Below are 18,093 nucleotides of genomic sequence, written 5' to 3'. Positions count from 1 at the left end.
GATCATTTCCTATTTAGGCCTGATTCAAAACATTTATAAGATATGAAATGCTTTATCACAATATACAATGTCCTGACACATTTAGTTTTTAGTTACTTTATTTACAATGAAGAAAATACAAAACCTATGAACCAATTATTTATCTTTTTATTATTTTAATTAAAGCTGTCTATCAGTAAAAATGTCTCAAAACAGTATGATATTCATGCATTTTGGTCTTCTACTTTTCTACTTTAGATTATGACTTTTTAACTCATTAAAAAAAGAGAGCAGAAAACCAGGTTGTAATTTAAGAGCTCAAATAGAAGAACTGTTAATGGAAGAAGATACGTGAAAGTGGACAGAATTATAGATTTATTCTAACTCTGTGTTGTTTTCCTCAACTTCTCTTAATACTTTTGTCTTTACAGGATGACTGAAATTGAAAGTCAGGTCACAGAGTAACAGCTGGGCTTCCACTGTAAGATAAAAGTCAATCTTCAAGTATGAATTGGTTTTATATGAGCAATTTACTGCAAAGATTTTTTACATATACATAATTCAATTGTTACCTAACTTGGAAAAAATAGCAGCTTTGCTACAAGGCAGGAAAATAAAGTTTGGTACCAGTGTGTTACCATACAAATCTTCAATTGTTAGCCTAAAAACATATTTGTAGAGAAATTATAACAGGTCTTTCCAAGTTTGGCCAATATGACCCTATTTTTATCTATCATAAATACTGTTTCTTTAATTTTTCATTAAACAGGATTTTTTTTTATTAGGAAGAAGAAATAACTTTACAACAAAACAGCATGAACCTATTTTTTTTTTTTACAATGAACTCAGAATTACCATTTAGCTTCTTCAGCTCACAGGACATTTTTTCAATGCTTTTAATTGCAGCTTCAAGGCTAAAATCTTGGTCAGCAACATTCTTAAATCTCTGTAAGAAAATACAAATGAAAATAGAATTGGTATTATTCATGTGTGATTTTTAGGTATTAATAGTTCTGTTGGTCAACATTTTTTCATTCAAAAAATTTAAATGGTATTTTTAAAACCTAGATTTATATACACATTTTGATTTTTCCACTTTGTAAACACTGAAAATTTGGATTTTTTTCTTTTCCACACAGTAACTGTTTTCTATTCCCTTTGCTTCATACAGGATGCAGCTATGTGTGTGCTTTACTAAAGAGCTGACTAATTAGTTCCACAGTAAAGCATTACTGTCTACACATGTGCCTATATTAGGGTGTAGTAAATTAATTCACTTTGCCACAGGATAGTACTGTCCAGGACAAGTACTATCCTATAGTGGAGTGGTTACATGCACTGAAACACACATGTGGATGGTGACTGGGGCTGGCTGTGGCCTGGGGGTGCTACAGTGTGTGAGCTGCCTAACAGCTAGCCCCCTTGTGCCACAGCCAGCCCCTCCAAAGCAGTTAGATGCTGGCAGGCTGACCCCGCAGGTCCCCTGCCAGCCAGGGCTGTTCCACCTCAGCAAAATGTGCTGCGGTCTCAGGAAAACTGCACTGGAGCTTATTCCTACATGCTAATTGCATGTGTAGATGCATTCACAGATAATAATTTTTTGCCTAATATCCTACTACTTATTTATAGTAACCAGAATTTATTTCCCCTTTAATTTTTTTTTAAAACAAAAATTGGGAAATGAGACTATAACCATTTTGAAAGCTAGCAGTAAATTAAAACTTTCTCTGTGTATAGCACAGTAATATTACAAAGGACTGTGCTTTGTTAAAAACAGAATGAGTGAAAGAGAAAGATTAGTTTCCACAAATACCACACACAAAATTTTGTATTTATCAAATGTTTTAGTCAACTCTAAAATTATATATATGACATCTGAATTTAAATTCTAAACCTCAGATTTCAGCAGTTAATCTGGAAAAGTTCTATTTCTACATATGCTAGTGGTTGCAAGAATAAAAATGAACATGCCTTTATCACAGATGCTTCATCCAGCTCTCTCTGCCCTTCAGTTTGGGGTTTGTCACTATGCATGTCATTACTTGGGGTTAAAGGAAATCCTAAATGTGGGGGAAAAAAGTTTGTTACCTACTCACCCAGCCTTACATTATAAACAAAAATAAGATTTGGACTTAAGATTAAGAATTTATATTTCCTTTTTTGCCATTCATATTAAAAGGGTTTTGCTGGAGAGTTGTACTTCTGTTTAACTAATTTTGTATTATATAAAGCTACATATTTCTATTAGCTAATTTGATTCATTTAGCCTGTTAGGAGTTAAAGTCTTAACTATAAACTACTGAAAAGATATATTTGCAGTAGATCTCAGCCACTTCCTTAAGAGCAAAACTATTTGAATGCTTTGAATGGTTGGACCTCTATTCATTCAACATTATAAAATGCTAATACTTTGTACTTATATGAGAATTTTAATCCAAGATTATAAAAAATTAATTGAAAACACGGATATTATCACTAATTTGTGGATGTGGAACATAAGGCACAGTTTCATTTATGTAACAGGGTTATGTAAGTTGTACAAGATCATATAACTAGTCAGTGGTAAAGTGGGAAATAAAAAGCAAACCTTTTGATTCCCATTCCACTGGTCTTATCACCAGGGATCCTGGTTTTCTCTGATTTAAAAAAATCCCCAATTTCCACTTTTAAAAAAGTAACCCTAAATTCAACCTTTTTACTTGATTTAAATGAATCACACTAATATATATATCGGTGTGTGTGTATACACCCCGCCACCATAATATATATATTAGTGTGATTCATTTAAATCAAGTAAAAAAGTTGAATGTGAATTTGGGGTTACTTTTTTTAAACCGGAAATTGGGGATTTTTTAAAATCAGAGGTAACCAGGATCCCTGCTTATCACTAGACCATATTCCCTCTCTTCTCCCTGTACCATCACCATGAATAACAAAATTCTGTGATTCTGTTGAGGATAAATGACTCCCTTTTAGTGTTCATGAGGTGCTTATATACGTCTTCTAAGAATTCCAGCGAAAGGATTCAGTGAAAGAGTTTCATCTCAGCAGGGCAGTATAAAGAAATTGTCCTATCCCCACTCCCTCCCCAACTTTTGAAAAAATGTTTGCAGAACCAGACAGTAGTGTGATACTGTAATATTTGCTGAGGAGAGGATATGAACATGAACTGTCCTGAAGAAGGGAGTCCCTGACATAAATGTGAGCATCTCAGCACTGTTGCTGAGGTGCTCAATGCCAGACATTGTCAGAGGGGATGCGGAAGGGTGCATGGGATGTCATTGATGCTGCTTTATATAGGCAATAGCTTTGTCCCACATTGGTAAGAAGCGCAGTCGTTTTCACATTCACTGGTGTGTAGGGCTTCTGTGGAGGGAGTGAACCTTTCCCTGGTACATATGGAGGTGCTAGGGCAGGGGAAGTGAAGTGTGGTTCACAGGCTGGATTGGGCCTACAGCGGACTCCGTTTCCCAGCAGCGCCTGCCCACATTACTGCATCCAGTTTCCATGAAGACCCCAGCAGTGGTGGGGCCACGACAGTGTGGGGCCAGAATTTCCATGAAGACCAGGCCTGACAGCAGTGGCAGGGCATGTAGCTGGGCAGGAAGCTCCTCTGGGGCTGGGATCCTGTGGTGGTGACATCATGGTCCAGAGCTGGGGTACAGCTGCAATCTGCTGCCCGCATACCCCAAGCAGGGGCGTGCAGGCAACAGATCATGGCTGTGCCTTGGTTGCAGACCATGCTGTCACCACTGCAAGATCCCACCCCTGGCTGTGGAGCAGCTCCCTGCCCAGTCGGATGCCCTGCCAGTGCTGTTGGGGTCAGTCTCCATGGAAACCCTGACCCCACACTGTCATGGTCCCACTGCTGCCGGGGTCTTCATGGAAACTGGACACAGCAATGCAGGGTACTGGAAATCATAGTTAGAGAATGTCTGCAGTTTGCTCTGTTTCAACTATGATACTACATGAGAAAAGGAGCGCAAGGGCGGGGAGAGGGAGATTAAAGAAGGGTGGAGAAAAGAGGAGTGGAGACATATGTTTACAAAAGTGGGGTGTGATGGGAAGGGACAAATGTGAGATGTGTTGTTAGGTGTTATAAGGCAGGGCAGTGGGGAGTGCAGTGGGTGAGGGACAGAGGGAGTGTTGGGTAAGGAGTATGTTATAGATTAAGGGAAGAGGCTTTAGGGAAAGGGGGTGTTTATGTCAAGGGGGAATTGGTGTGTGATTGATGGGAGATGGGACAAGGACCAATGGAAAGGTGTATAGTTTTAGTTTTATTTCTGGTTATTATGGTTTATCCTGGTTTAGTATAGTTGGGAGTGGCCTTATTAATTTATAATGATGAACCCAGTGTTAAGAGTGGATCCACAAAAATATGTAAGATAGAAATTATGTTTTCTTTTTGATGAATGAATATATGCAGTTGCTTGTATATTTCAAGTGGAAGTGTGGGGAAGGGGGATTGCATCAGAAACAAGGGAGTCAGGTAAAAGTTATACGTTGGATATGGAAAATCTTGTTTTAAAATTGTCTGGGGGCAGAAAGTGAGGAAAACAATTCTAGGTTCAATGTGTAATATGGGGAAGAGAGAGACATGCTTTTTAAATTGGTTAGGGGGATGTGTTGGAAACAGTTATGTTCAGGGCGGGCTATATATGGAAGCAAGATTTTTTGTTAGGGGGATGAGTCGTAAATAGAGGTACTGTTTCTTTTGCATTATGGGAAATTATATACAGTGATAATCTTGCTTTTAATGTTTTGTTTTTATGAGGATATTTATAATAAAATTAAAAAAAAAACTTGCAAGGGCCCCTGTGGAGACCAGCAGTGAGTCTCTGAACACACACACACACACACACACACACACGCACGCACACACACACACACACGGAGAGTCAGGGTGGGAGGCGCAGGAACTTGGCCCTTCCACACAGCAAGACAGAAACCTACTCCCACCAGGACCAGGAAGTGCCATGCCTTTCTCCCAGCTCAGAGGAGAACAGCCTGGGAGCTGAGCGCTCTGTGGAGCAGTCCCCGCCCCCACCGGTTCTTCCAGAATCTTCAGTGTCTGCGGGCAGCTGCCCCTCCCCCTCCCCCACCCGGCAGGGCGCTGTGCTAGTGCGCAGCTGCACCCTGTGCCGGGACAAGGACCGTGTGGTCCTGCACAAACCGATCTTTTAGAGGTCACATGTAAGTTTTCCTCTGCAGCCATGACAACTAGAGAGTCACACTAACTCAGGAGGCTTCTACTTAAAAGGGAAAAAAAACAAGAGAGCCAAATGAAGGAGCAGGAAGAAAAGGCTGAGGTGGAAACTACAGATCTCTGTCAAAACTATCAGCCACACAGGAGGTTTCATTTCATCCTACTGGAACATTATTTTTACAAACCCCCAGACTTGCTTATAGGTATTTCAAGATTGTTGCATGCTGCAGCAGCTGGCTCATTTGCACTAAACTATTTCCCTGGCTTTATAAATAGAGTTGTAGCAGATATAGTTTCTATTGACTTGCAGTCTAATTAGGGACTGACCTGGAGAAGCAGGCTGGTCCTCTGTTGTATTGTATCAGTTAGAGAAGGTGGACACTGTTCTCTCAGGTGCAGATATGTTGGGTGCTCACGTGTTAGCAACAGAAATCAACATGCAAGAGCAGAACATGGGACACAGAAAGAAGGTGCAGCAAATATCCCTGAGACAATGCAAATGGTGTTCAAACATGGGACATGAATTGTAGAGCCTTTCAGAACTTACTCACTGGCAAAGGGTAACTCCTTTTTGTGCAGAGCATGTGGTCAGTGACATTGCAGAATCACTTTTTCCTCTCTTCAAAAAGGAATGGTTGTTAGCAGTTTTGCTTAATACATTGCAACCGCTATTCCTGCTGCTCAGAGTTTATCTTTGCTTCAAGCTTCCTGTTCTGATGCTAAAGGAAGAAGGATTACTGATACTTCAGAGGAGACTGATTATCTAGAGTTACTTGTATATAAGACATACTTTCCAGAGAAAAGGCAACTGTCTATTCTTTGTTCACTCTTCTATTGCCTTTTTTCTCTTTTCTTTGAATCAAAGACTTAACACTTCATGAATTTATTGCAACCTAAAATATAATACACTTTCTGTTGAGCTGCACTCTACCTATAGCAAGAAGACACGTCAGACTAAATGTTTTGGAAAATAAGAAACGCAAAACAGGAAATACTTAATGCATACACTAATTCCTTTATGACAGTCTTTCAACTTCAGCAGTCCATACGAGACTCCAATGCCAGTGAATTAGTTTTGTCAATTCTATGAATCTGTAAGAAAAAAAAAAAGGTAGCTTCTTATCATTAAATCTAAGGAAGCTGGCAATTTTTTTCCAAGTGGGTGCATGAGTTTGGTTGTATAGTATATGAAAAAAAAAAAGATGGTGAGCTACGGTTGGCAGTCAACAGCACTTGTGAACCGAACAGTGTGGTGAAATTGAGCAATTGCCTGCCTTGTTGCACAGACTGCTGGGGAACAGAGGCAAGGGAAAAATACAGGTGGTCTGAGAAAGAATTATCTCACAGAGAGATGGAGAGGTGAAGGCTGGAAACTGCTTTTTGGGGTAGTGAGGGAGTCACTCACAGAGCTGGAGTAGGTTCGAGCAGTTTATTTAATTGCTTGGGACTTTCCCTCCAGTTGCAGCCCACAACCCATGTAGCCTATCATACTACATGAGAACTTGTACACGTACCATTATTTAATAAAATAAACCAGAGAAAAATGTTAGAAACATTTAAGCATCATAAAATGGGTGTTCAAACTTCAAGAACTGCGGGGTCAGCAAATGTTTGTCCTGTACAAGAAAAGGACTTATATATTCAGATGTCTGAAAAAAGTGCCTTTAAAAAAATATCCTGAAGTAGTTTGCTACAGCTACTATCAAGTCCACTGTGACCTTTGAGAATTGTTAGTACACGGTGGGTTCTTTTTGTTTTGCATTTAAGGAAAGAGTAAGACTGAGAAATCACGTGCCGTTCAGTTACTGAGAAAAGAGGCCTCAAAGTTTGCCTAAAACTTAAACTGAAATATTTTTTGCCTTGTTGTTATGGGCAATATTTTAACATGCATATTCTGAAATCATAACTTTAAGTGCATGTTAGCCATCTTCTATGATATGTTGTTTATGAGGTGCAAAAGGCATGATAAGAATATAAAGAGTCTATAAATCATATTCTCAACCCTGTCTTAAGGAGACCCCCTGGGTTTATAGGTGAAGATAATTGTGGGTGTCATTTACTTCACCTGCATTTTAGAGTCGGACAAGCTGGTTGTGCATGAGATCCTGAGAGGTATGCTGTCTCTCTAGAATCTTTCTCTGAACACATTCAGTTGTAAAAAACATAGTATTCAGATTACTCAACATGTCTGAATCTCAGTTTAGGAAAGATTCACTATCCAAGAGGTCTTTAAAAACAAAAGAATTAAAAATAATAGGGACCTTCTGTGGTTCAATATTTAGAATAATAAAGTAAATCAGCTAACAATGCAGGCAGAGAAAACTGTGGAGATCACTTTACAGAACTACCTAGCCATCACTATGCTTCTTCACACATAATGAGGAAAAACAGAATGACATAAATAACAAAAAGCTATCAAAACTAGTAAGATATGAAGTGCCTGTCACACACGATGACAAATGAAATGTGAGATAGAACATGGTCTTAAATGCTGCCTCTTTATTTTTTAAGCTCATTTTACCAAAAAGTGTTTATCAATCTTTAAAATGCAGACACTGGTACTATTCCTAGTTAGAGTTTTCACTTAAAGTGGCTCTTACAACTATGAGGCAGCATTTAAGAAACAAGCATGAATAAAAAGATCAGTCTGTTTCAAAAGACAAGGGTCTTTTATTATAAATAAGATCAGGAAATGGAGAAAAAATGGTAGTGGGTATTTTTTTTTCATAGTATAGCTTCAGAGAGCATGTTTGAAGATGCATTGAGATAACAGCACCAGAAATCAGTATTGTGAGAAGCTATTGTGGTTTTTAAAAAAGAATGGCTTGTATATCTGAATAAACATTTTTAAAAAGTATAGCTAATTTCTCTTATGTATATTTTGGAAAGTTTTGACACCAGTATATTTATCTGTGCAATCTGTGTTTTAGGCATGCCATTTACCAGTGGACCAGAGGGACTTCTCTAGGGGTCATGGAGTTTTGTTAAACAACCACCCTCAAACTAACACTGTTAAAGCAGGGGTGGGCAAAATATGGCCCACGGACCGGATGTGACCTGTGAGGCCATTCTATCCAGCCCATGGAGCCTCTAAAAAATGTAGAAAATTAATATTTCTCTGCCCTTGGTTCCTGTCACTTGCCGTGTGGCTGGTGCCCTGCACTGCAGCTGCTCATAGCACACCTGGGACTGCCTGTGCCTGCTTCAGACAGTCCCATGTGGGCTGCGAGTGCCTGCAGCAGGGAGTGCCAGCCATGGGGTGGGTGAGGGGCGGCTTTTCCTTGTGCTTAGCACCAGCTTCTTCCCTGCCAGTGAGCAGGGGGTTGGAGCTGTGCGCTGCCCCCCGCCTGTACCGCGGGGCTGGGGGGCACTGGCTGTGAGTGGGTGGGGAGCCAGTGGGAGCACAGGGCCCACACCGGTGCCCCAGGGTCAGTGCCAGTGGGCCCCAGAGCAGGGTGGCAGGAGTGCGGTGTCCCAGGTTGCAGGGGCTCTATGGAGCTGGGTCAGGTCCCCCCTCTCCCTGCTGGAGCAGCTCAGCCCAGTTCCACAGACCCCTGCCAGCCTGTGCCCCACTTTGGGCCCCACTGGTGCTGGCCCTGGGACATTGGTCCCAAGATGGTGACCAGGGAGCGGGGCTCCTGTCAAGGGGCGGGGCTACCCATGCAGCCCTTGACAGCCTGCCAAAACTGGGTAAGTGGCCTTCTGCCCAAAATAATTGCCTGCCTCTGGTTTAAAGTAATGGGCCTGTCTCTAAAAAAATAGTTAATACTGCCTGAGGACATTACTATGCAATACCCAGCAGGATTACTTTATGGGGACTCAAAACATCAACAAAGACTACATAACTGATTTAGTTTTTAAACAATTCAGGATCTAAGGAAGTTTATTCAGTCTTCAGAATAATTAAACAGCAAAATATCAATGCTTATGTTGCTTTTATGGATTCCTGATATAAATGCTCATATTTAGAAAACTAATTGTTTAGATCATGCTATATCTTTCACTTGATCATGAAAAACTTTCTTGAATAATTACATTCTTGACTGTTGTTTTTGCCAGTTTAGATATTAATGATGTGTGAGGAAACTGAAACATAACAGAATTATTCAATGAAAGAAATGATGAAGTATACTTGAGAATTTGCTTTGCCTTCTAAGTGACCTGCTCAAATAAGGCACAATCACAATGTGTGGTGGGTAGTAAGTGGAAAAAGTATACGACTGTCTGGAGTCTTTCCTCCTCCTACTGCCAGACTTATTGCCTTGTCAATGCTGTAGTTTTTAAGCCCAATGCATCAAGCTTTAAAATCAGAGTTTCAATTTTATTTTCTTTTTCACCTCTGTCTAATTATGTTAGAAATATTTGATGATATTACATTGTAGCCAACTCTTTTTTATGTAAAAATATATATTTTTAAGCAGTATCAAGAGTAAAAACACATTTTTTTATAGATGACTCAACATTACCAGAGATAGACAATGAACTTCCTTTAATTTTTAAAGTGTACTTTTCAATTTAGGGACATGGAAATTTAGACTAAAAAGGTGTTACATTAAAGGTGTAAATATTCCATACATCTTTTAAGACATGCATATACCATTATTAAAGACAGGTATATTGTCAAATGAAACTGCCCAATGACAATGTTCTCTATTTACTGTACAACAAACCCACAATGTTAGATAAGACAGAAATAACTTCACTACTTTGCAAGTAAATTCAGGGAAAGGAGTTATGGTTTATTCAGAGTACTCAGATGAACAGTGATGGGTGGGCAAACGAGGCATAAGCCCTTTCCAATGCAGAATGGGGTGGGGGAGTCCTTTCCAGACTGGAGAGCCCTAGCCATTTTAGTCTTGCCTTGTAGGGCAACTGCTTCATACCCCTGGTCATTTTGGTTGCCCTTCTCTTGTACCTTTTCTAATTCTAATCCTTTTTGAGATGCCAGAACACAGTATTCAAGATGTGGGTACACCAAGGATATATATAATGGGAAGTTGATGATCTCTGTTTTGTTTTTAGTTCCCTTCTTAATGATTTTATAGATTTCATAGAAACTTGGGCTCGAAGGGACCCCGGGGGATCATCGAGTTCAGCCCCCTGCTCCACAGGCAGGAAGTCAGCAGGGATCATAGGATCCCAGCAAGATAAACATCCAAATGTCTCTTGAAGGCGTTTGAAGTGGGTGCTTGAACCACCTCTGGTGGCAGTCTATTCCAGACCTTAGGGGGTTGGACAATAAAGAAGTTCTTCCTTATGTGCAGCCTGAATTGGTCTTGTAGTAGTTTATGACCGTTTGATCTTGTCATCCCTTGGGGTGCTCTGGTGAACAGATGTTCTCCCAGATCCTGGTGAACAACCCTGATAAACTTATAGGTGGCTGCCAGATCACCCCTGAGCCTGTGCTTTTCCAGGCTGAAGATTCCCATGGATCTCAGCCTCTCGTCATAAGGTCTGTTTTCCTGACCTCTGATCATGCATGTGACTCTCCTCTGCACTCTCTCAAGCTTCTCCACATCCTTTTTCAATTGTGGAGCCCAAAACTGGATGCAGTACTCCAGCTGTGGCCTCGCTAAGGCCGAGTACAATGGGAGAATGACGTCCTGGGATTTGCTTAAGAAGCATCTATGGATGTAAGCCAGCATTTTGCTCGCTTTATGAGCTGCAGCATTACACTGAAGGCTCATGTTCATCTTGTGGTCACTCTTGACCCCCCAGCTCCTTTCATCTGTAGCGCTAACCAGTGTAGCACTGCCAAGTCTGTAAGCATGCTGCAGGTTTTTCCTCCCAAGGTGGAGAATCTTGCATTTTTCAGCATTAAACGCCATCAGGTTCTCATCCGCCCATTTGCTGAGCCTGTCTAGGTCAGCCTGGATGGCCCGCCTGTCTTCTGGTGTGGATGCTTTACCCCAGAGTTTGGTGTCATTGGCGAACTTGGCCAGTCCGCTTCTGACACCAGTGTCAAAAATGATACCCAACATTTTACTGGCTGCTGTTGCACATTGAGCTGAGGTTTTCAGAGAACTACCTAGAATGACTCTAGGGTCTCTTTCCTGAGTAGTGACAGTTAGTTCAGCATTTTGTAATATAGATGAGGTTATTATTCCTGATGTGCATTACCTTGCACTTGCTTGTAGTGATCACTAGGGCTGGGCAAAACACCTGTGTTTCATTTTGGTTTCCAATTTTGCATTTCAGAGGGACAGGGTTTCATTTTGGTGTTTTGAATCACTGTCCCATTTCATTTTGGCTGAAACTTTTAAAATTTCAACAGTGTTTCGGTCATGGGGTATAACGGGGAATTACAAAACTGCCTATAACTTTGTCATTTCTTGCCTGACTCAGATGAAACCTTCAGGGCTGGTAGCTCCTTCTGAGGCCATGAAGTATGCCAGGTTTCAAGGAGAGAGGCACAGGGGTTTCTGGGAAAGTGTACCTCAAGGTGCTGACAAGTCAAACTCATGACATTTGTGACTGTGTGTGTGTGTTAAGGAGCAGCGGGATGAAAACTGCAGGAATGGTAGCCCCTTCTGAGGCCATGAAGGCTCCCAGGTTTCAAGGAGATAGGTGTAGGGGCTTCTCGGAAACAGCTGCTGACAAGCAAAACTTGTGACGTGTGACTTTGTGTGTGTGTTAAGGCACAACAGGATTAAAACTGCAGGCATGGCAGCCCCTGTTCTCACCCTCATAACTTCACTGCAACCAATAAGCCTCAGGCCTCTCAAAGATCTGACAGGTCTGGGCTTTCCCCAGCCAGGACGGTGAGGTGGCTGGAGGTTATTAGGTGCCTCCTACTCCTACCCACCTTTCACCAAGGAGGTTCATGGTCCTGGCATTTCCTGGGGCTGCTGTGCCACTGGCTGTCCCACCCAGGCCTCCCTACCCTGGCAGGGTGCAGTTTTAGGTCATGCCCAGGATGATGTGGGCCCTCCTCCTCCCCCTATAGACCCAGCCCTTATACCTCCAAGTTCTTACTAGCACAGGAGCTCAGCAGGGACATGTTCTTCCCCTGCTGGCTGGTGAGAAACTAAACTACTGCCTCCAGCTGAGAGTGGGGCATTAAGTGATCACCTCATTAGCACCTGTCCTGCCACATTAATTGTCCCTCATGCAGGCATGAGGGAGGCCTGCCAGGTTTCAGGCAGAGTGATGCAGGGATTTCTGTAAAGCTGCACCTCAAACTGCTGAAAACAAAACTTATGTCACTTGTGTATGTTAGGGAGTGTAGGTTATAGCTGTATTGGTCTAAGGACATAGCCCAGACAAGGTTCTTAGGGTTATTCTGATAGTTTCATAGTTTCATAGTAGCTAGGGTCAGGAGGGACCTGAACAGATCATCTAGCCTGACCCCATGCCACAGGCAGGAATGAATGCTGGGTTCACAAGACCCCAGACAGGTGATCATCCAACCTCCTCTTGAATTTGCCCAAGGTAGGGGCGAGGACCACTTCCCTGGGAAGTTGGTTCCAGATTTTGGCCACCCTCACTGTAAACAATTGCCTTCTTATTTCTCCTCCTTGCCCTGGCTGGTCTTACATTGGCAGTGCAGGCAGATAGCATACCTGGGATCATCTACCACCTCAAAATGATCCCACACTACACTACCCCCTTGCTTCTGGGGTGAGGGTGCAGATCCTGCCTGATCCCCCTCCTCAGCAGGCAGAGGCACAACAACAGGACCAGCTGACTCAGCTGAACCATTTGCCTCTACAACCTCAACCTCCTCCAAACTGCCTTCTGGGGAAGGAGACCGGGCTCTAGGGGAACTTGGAGGGGAGTGGAACACAAACTCAGATTCCTCCTCAGTCCCCAGAATTTCTTTTGCTAGGGTGCTCAGATCCCCTGCTTCCCAATTCAGCTCCTCCTTTGGCACTGGAAGGCTCAGGCTGGGAACTGAAATGCGGGTGGAGAATACTGTCATGCTGGTGATGCTTGTCATTCTGGTGGTGCTGGGGGTTATTATTATGGCTGGTGTTATTGGAGGGAGTGCGGATGCAGGCACTGGTCCCACCTCCTTGCTGCCACGTGCACCAGAAGCCTCATGCGTGCTAGGGAAGAGGCTGAATCTAATTGATGGGTGGGGGCTTCTTCCCAGACAGAAGACCTGGCACCTGCCTTTCTGGCATGCTTCATATTTCGTGTTCTGGAAAAAAATGTGTGTATGTGTGAGTGTGTGTGTAATAAATGTATGTGTATTGAGTGTTTTCCTGCAGTGAGTGCACTGTGGTGAGTCATTTCCAGGCAAAGCACTGCTTTCTTTTTTGTTTGGGGGGGAAAAATAAGAATAAATAGCAGGATTTTAGGGGAAGTGTAGGCAAGGGTAAATACATAGACAAGGATTGGCAATGGCTACAACTTGATAGCATGGCACTACCAAGCTGCATACTTACAGATGCTGCGCTCAGTCTCTGCTGCTCCTGCTGCGGCACAGACAGATGCAGCTGCAAAATGGCAGACTCAGTTCACAAACATCCTTTTATGCTCCTTCTCTGTTCCTCCCCCAGAGCACTGGGACTGGAAGGGACCTCAGGGACAGATTGTTGTCACTGGCCAGCTATAGATGACAATATCAGAGCAGCCCTCCCCCCACTCCTCCCTCTCCCTCTTAGTTTCTGTTTCCCTGCAAGCCCACCTCTGAAACAGCTCTGAAACAGCTCAAAACATCTGAAACATTTCAGATATTATGGAAACATTCAAAATATTTCAGATGTTTCAGAAACATCCAAATAGTTTCAAAACATTTCTGAAATGTTTTGGATAGCCCATTTCATTTCAGAGCTGTTTAGGAGCCTTGCATTTTATTTTGGATTTGGTGTTTCAGCCACCAAAATATCCAAATATGAAATGAAACGAAACACCCGCCAAAACTTTGCATAGCCCTAGTGATCACTTAGTTCATGAAACACAGGCATATGTTAATCAGGAGAACCTACACACAACAAGCAAATATCTTTGAGTAGATTTGATATCTTTTTTTAGACCAACTGAGTAGTTGGTAAAAAGTTCTTAGCAAGGTTTCAGGCACAGTCACCCTTCTTCAGGCATAGGGAGTCTCTGCTGTTCTGAGACTCCCAAGAAATGCAAGAAGCTAGAAGTGTGGCAGGATGTCAGTGTGAATGTAAAAAGGTAGAAATTAGAAAGACAAAGGGTAAAGCAGAGAGGGGAGGGGGAAGAGAGCAGGGGGAAAAAGCTAAAAAGGGAAACATTCTAGTGATAGAATACAAGCTGGAAAAGAAGCTGTCAGCAAAAAAGAAAATAGTTGGAAATCAGGAAAGCAGGAATGAGAGAAACTCAAAGTGTGAATGGATGTAATGAAAATATAAATAGGTAGAAAGAAGAAATAGAAGGTAAAGCAGAGGAAGGAGGGGGAAGAAAGCAGAGGGAAAAAAAGCCAAAGGGAAATATAAGATATATCCCATCTAAAAATAAAAAATATCACATCTACCCAAAGAACCTTGCCTGCCTGTGTGCTTAGACCAACATGGGTACAACCAAAAACCCTACACACAACAGGGTTTTTTTTCATAGTACTCCAGTACTTGTTACCCATCACATTTCTTGCTAGCTGCAACTCTGATTGTACTTCAGCCTTCCTGATTTCACCCCTGCATGTCTGAGCAATACTCTTATACTCCTGCATAGTCGTTTGTCCAAATTCCCACTACATTGTCAACAGTGAAGTTCATCTGACTTTATTTTTGCCCAGTTCCTTAGCTTAGTGAAGTCTTTCTGCAGTTTCTCGCTGTCAGCTTGGGATTTGACTACCCAGAATGATTTAGTATGGAACAAGTATAAAGCTATGATAAATTTATTAGCATTTACTCAATCCCAAAAGCTAAGATTTTAGTTCTTACCTTAGTAGATCCTCTTGCGTTTTGGATTCATCACAGGTACAGCAATAGTGTTACTTAAGCAACTCAACAGAGGCAAGCCTATTACAAGGGAGAATAAAAAGGATTCACTTTTTAACATGTTACTCAATTCATAGCATTAAAATATAAGTGATATCAATGTTTGAGATACAACTGCTAGTCTTTATATTAAACACTTTTAAAGGAGTAATAAAAGAAATGAGTTTATAAGTGAGGAAGCAGATACAATGCATCTATACAGATGTAATAGAAATAGAGATGTAAAACGTAGTTGTCTTTGATGGATGGCAATGCAGTACCTCACATTACTGTTTAGTTATGCAAGGTTTTCAATAGCTCAAGAATAACTACACACAAAAGAATCCTTTAAAATAGACCATCTAATCAAGCTGTCATGCTAAGAAAGAGCCAGCGACGGCACAAACCAAAAACCGGCAGGAACCACTCAAAGAAAAGAAGGAGCCTCATTTCTGGAGCAGCTGCTCGATGAAGATAGAGTGGTCCCAGAAGGAGAGAAAGGAGGGGAGAGACCTGGATGAAAACAAGGGAGGGGTCGGGATGTGGGGGAACATGAGGAGAGCCAATTGGGACAGTGGGGGTGAGGAGAAGTCAGCTGTCAGCTGGCTAGGTGAGAGAGAGAAGAGCATTGAGCTGGGAGATATGGGCTGAAGAAGCATTGCTGGGAGCATGATTTGGGAAAAGATGCAACTCCAGAAAGCAGAGGGCTAGCCAGAAAGAGGTGGCTGAGCCTCACAGTGACAAGTACAATGCTTCTTTTTTTTTCAGTATAACTAGATAGGGCTGGGCAGAAGCATCATTAGAAAGGTGAACCATAAAGACAATAAGCCCTATACTGTTTAGTATGCTTAAAGAAGAAGACACCTTTTTTGTTGGACTTATACCTTTAAAAAAAAATCAGGCTCATTGAGCCCAAAGTACTCAAAACTTATCTTTATTGATGTTACCTGAGTTTATTTTGGGATGCTTTAAGAGAGGTATTGGATATTATACTTACCTCCACTGTAGAAGTCTTTGATCAGTAGCTTGGGGAACAGGCTTCTGTCATTTCCTCCACTGCTGAAGGCATGATACCCAAGAAACTAGAGAAAAAAATGAAAAAAGTGAGATAGATACCTAATAAAAAGAATCTTATCATAAAGAGCATGCTGTGAGTTTCATCTTTTATGGTCTACCGGATCGTTTTATGAAAAAGTTCAAAACCTCAAGGGAATTAATCAGTACCCCATCACCCAGTGGTGTTTAAGTTACACCCTCCCAGTATAAACCTTTTAACATCAAGACATGGCAGGATGGATTCAGGTCACCACTGGAAAAAACAAACAAACAAGGAATAACCTTGTAATGTGAGGCCCAATCTGGGAGACTGTGATTTACATACACCAATGGATTAGACTGAATACTTCACACAAGCCTTGACTCCCTGCAAAGAAGTACAGAAGCTCTCATTAACAACTCAGAAATCTGGCTGACACACAAGCTAACTTAATGGTGTCAATAGTATTTTCCCACTATTCTGAATTTAAATGATAAACACCACAGGAAATCTAAGCATGTACTAAATGCTTCTTGATGTCATACTAAATGCTTCTTGATGTCATACTAAATGCTTCTTCATGTTACAATTAAGGTTTCCACACAACCTAAAATTTGAATATAAATATAGTACTTATTAGCATTATCCTTGATAACTTTTCTAATACAACAATGCAGAAGAAGGAAACAAGTCCCACAACGAATTTGTGATCAGTAAATATGACGTAGTAAAACCAAAGCTAAAGTTTTGCTTCTCTTCAGAATTTGGCTTAGTTGGTCAGATTGGCTGCTTACAGAGATTAAACAATTAAAAAAAAAACTTGCTTTACCAGGAAAAGCAGTGCACTAGTTGGACCCGGCTCCGCTGCATCTGTATAGATCAGGTGCTTCAGTATGGCTTGTTGGCACTTTTATTTAATAGCTGATTCAGTCAGGTATTAGATAAAAGCTCCAAAAAAGCCCCACTAAAGCAGCCAATCTATACAGATGTTGGGTAAGCCAAGTCTGACTAACACGATACCTCTTCTGGGCGTGTGTTGGGGTTGGTGCAGGAGCACACTGAGTTTAAAGTAAAGCACCTTTTCTTGTTTATCTTTAATGTTTGTAAGCAGCCATTGATGATACATTTATGTGTGTGTGTGTGTGTATTATTGCTTTCATTTTTATCATTCAAATTTTTTGAGCCAATTTCTTTGTTCCTCATGTAAAAATTAAACAGGAGAAATCAGGTAAACATTTTCAGTGGGCCAAAGCTGTATTTTGTGACATTGTGGCTAAGTACAGACAGTCAAAAAGCCTGAGGCTGAATCAGTTCAATCTAGGCAGCTTTCCCTAAGCTGCATAGGTTGAACTAATAACCAACTGAACTGACAATCGGCTTTCAATTGGGAAAGACAGGAAGAGGCCTGCAACTGGCCGAGACCAGTAGGCAGGGGGCACTAGAGCACATCTCCCAGCCTGTGGGACATTGCCAACTCAACCAAGTGTCCCCAAACCCCTGCTGCCCTCCCCCCCACCAGGGAGTTAAGGATCCCCCTGTCTGGGTGCTGCCTTCCTTGGGGGAACCTCCCCCTCAGGAGGTTTCCCCCAACCTGGGTTCCCCAGGCCAGGCAGTCCTGGGGAGCTGAGGGGAATTCTTCCCCTCCCCCCACACACTTCCCAACTCCTGATTGCTTCAGCAGCTGCACCAGGAAGGAGGGAGAAGTCCTCCCAGCTGGGTGCCTGCCCATGCAACACAGCACAGGGGCACTGGGGAGCCCCCATCTTGGGGGGCTTCCCTCACCCCAACCCAGGGTCCCTCAGCTCTGGGCAGCCCCAAGAAGCTTAGGAGAAGTCTTTCCCTCCCCAGCTCCTTGTCTTAGCTGCTGCAAGTCTCAGGGATAGCCCAGAAAGTGGAGGGAAATTCCTCTGCTCCCTTGCATTATTTTTGCCTAAGACTTACAGCATCTTCAAAAAGGGGAAGAAGGAGGACCCGGGAAACTA

The 18,093-nt window shown here is 42.1% G+C and overlaps 1 long non-coding RNA gene across 4 annotated transcripts; it reads right to left on the bottom strand.

Moving 5' to 3' along the window:
* Positions 1-130: 130 nt before the first annotated feature.
* LOC109290137 lies at positions 131-16,322 on the bottom strand. Of its 4 annotated transcripts, XR_002095540.1 has the most exons (6): positions 16,073-16,322; positions 15,040-15,117; positions 6,192-6,277; positions 5,733-5,904; positions 835-925; positions 131-458 (listed from the first exon to the last, which is right to left on the bottom strand). It is a non-coding gene; the product is annotated as an uncharacterized LOC109290137 (long non-coding RNA). The 4 variants fall into 4 exon arrangements; XR_002095537.1 differs by having other exon boundaries at positions 131-925; positions 16,073-16,320; XR_002095539.1 differs by lacking the exon at positions 16,073-16,322 and adding an exon at positions 15,483-15,628 and having other exon boundaries at positions 131-925.
* Positions 16,323-18,093: the final 1,771 nt, after the last annotated feature.

Source organism: Gavialis gangeticus, unplaced genomic scaffold (genome assembly GCF_001723915.1).
Source record: "Gavialis gangeticus isolate Ggan-Ray unplaced genomic scaffold, GavGan_comp1, whole genome shotgun sequence".
Taxonomy (NCBI): Eukaryota; Metazoa; Chordata; order Crocodylia; family Gavialidae; genus Gavialis; species Gavialis gangeticus.
This window is presented reverse-complemented; position numbering and strand designations above follow the sequence as displayed.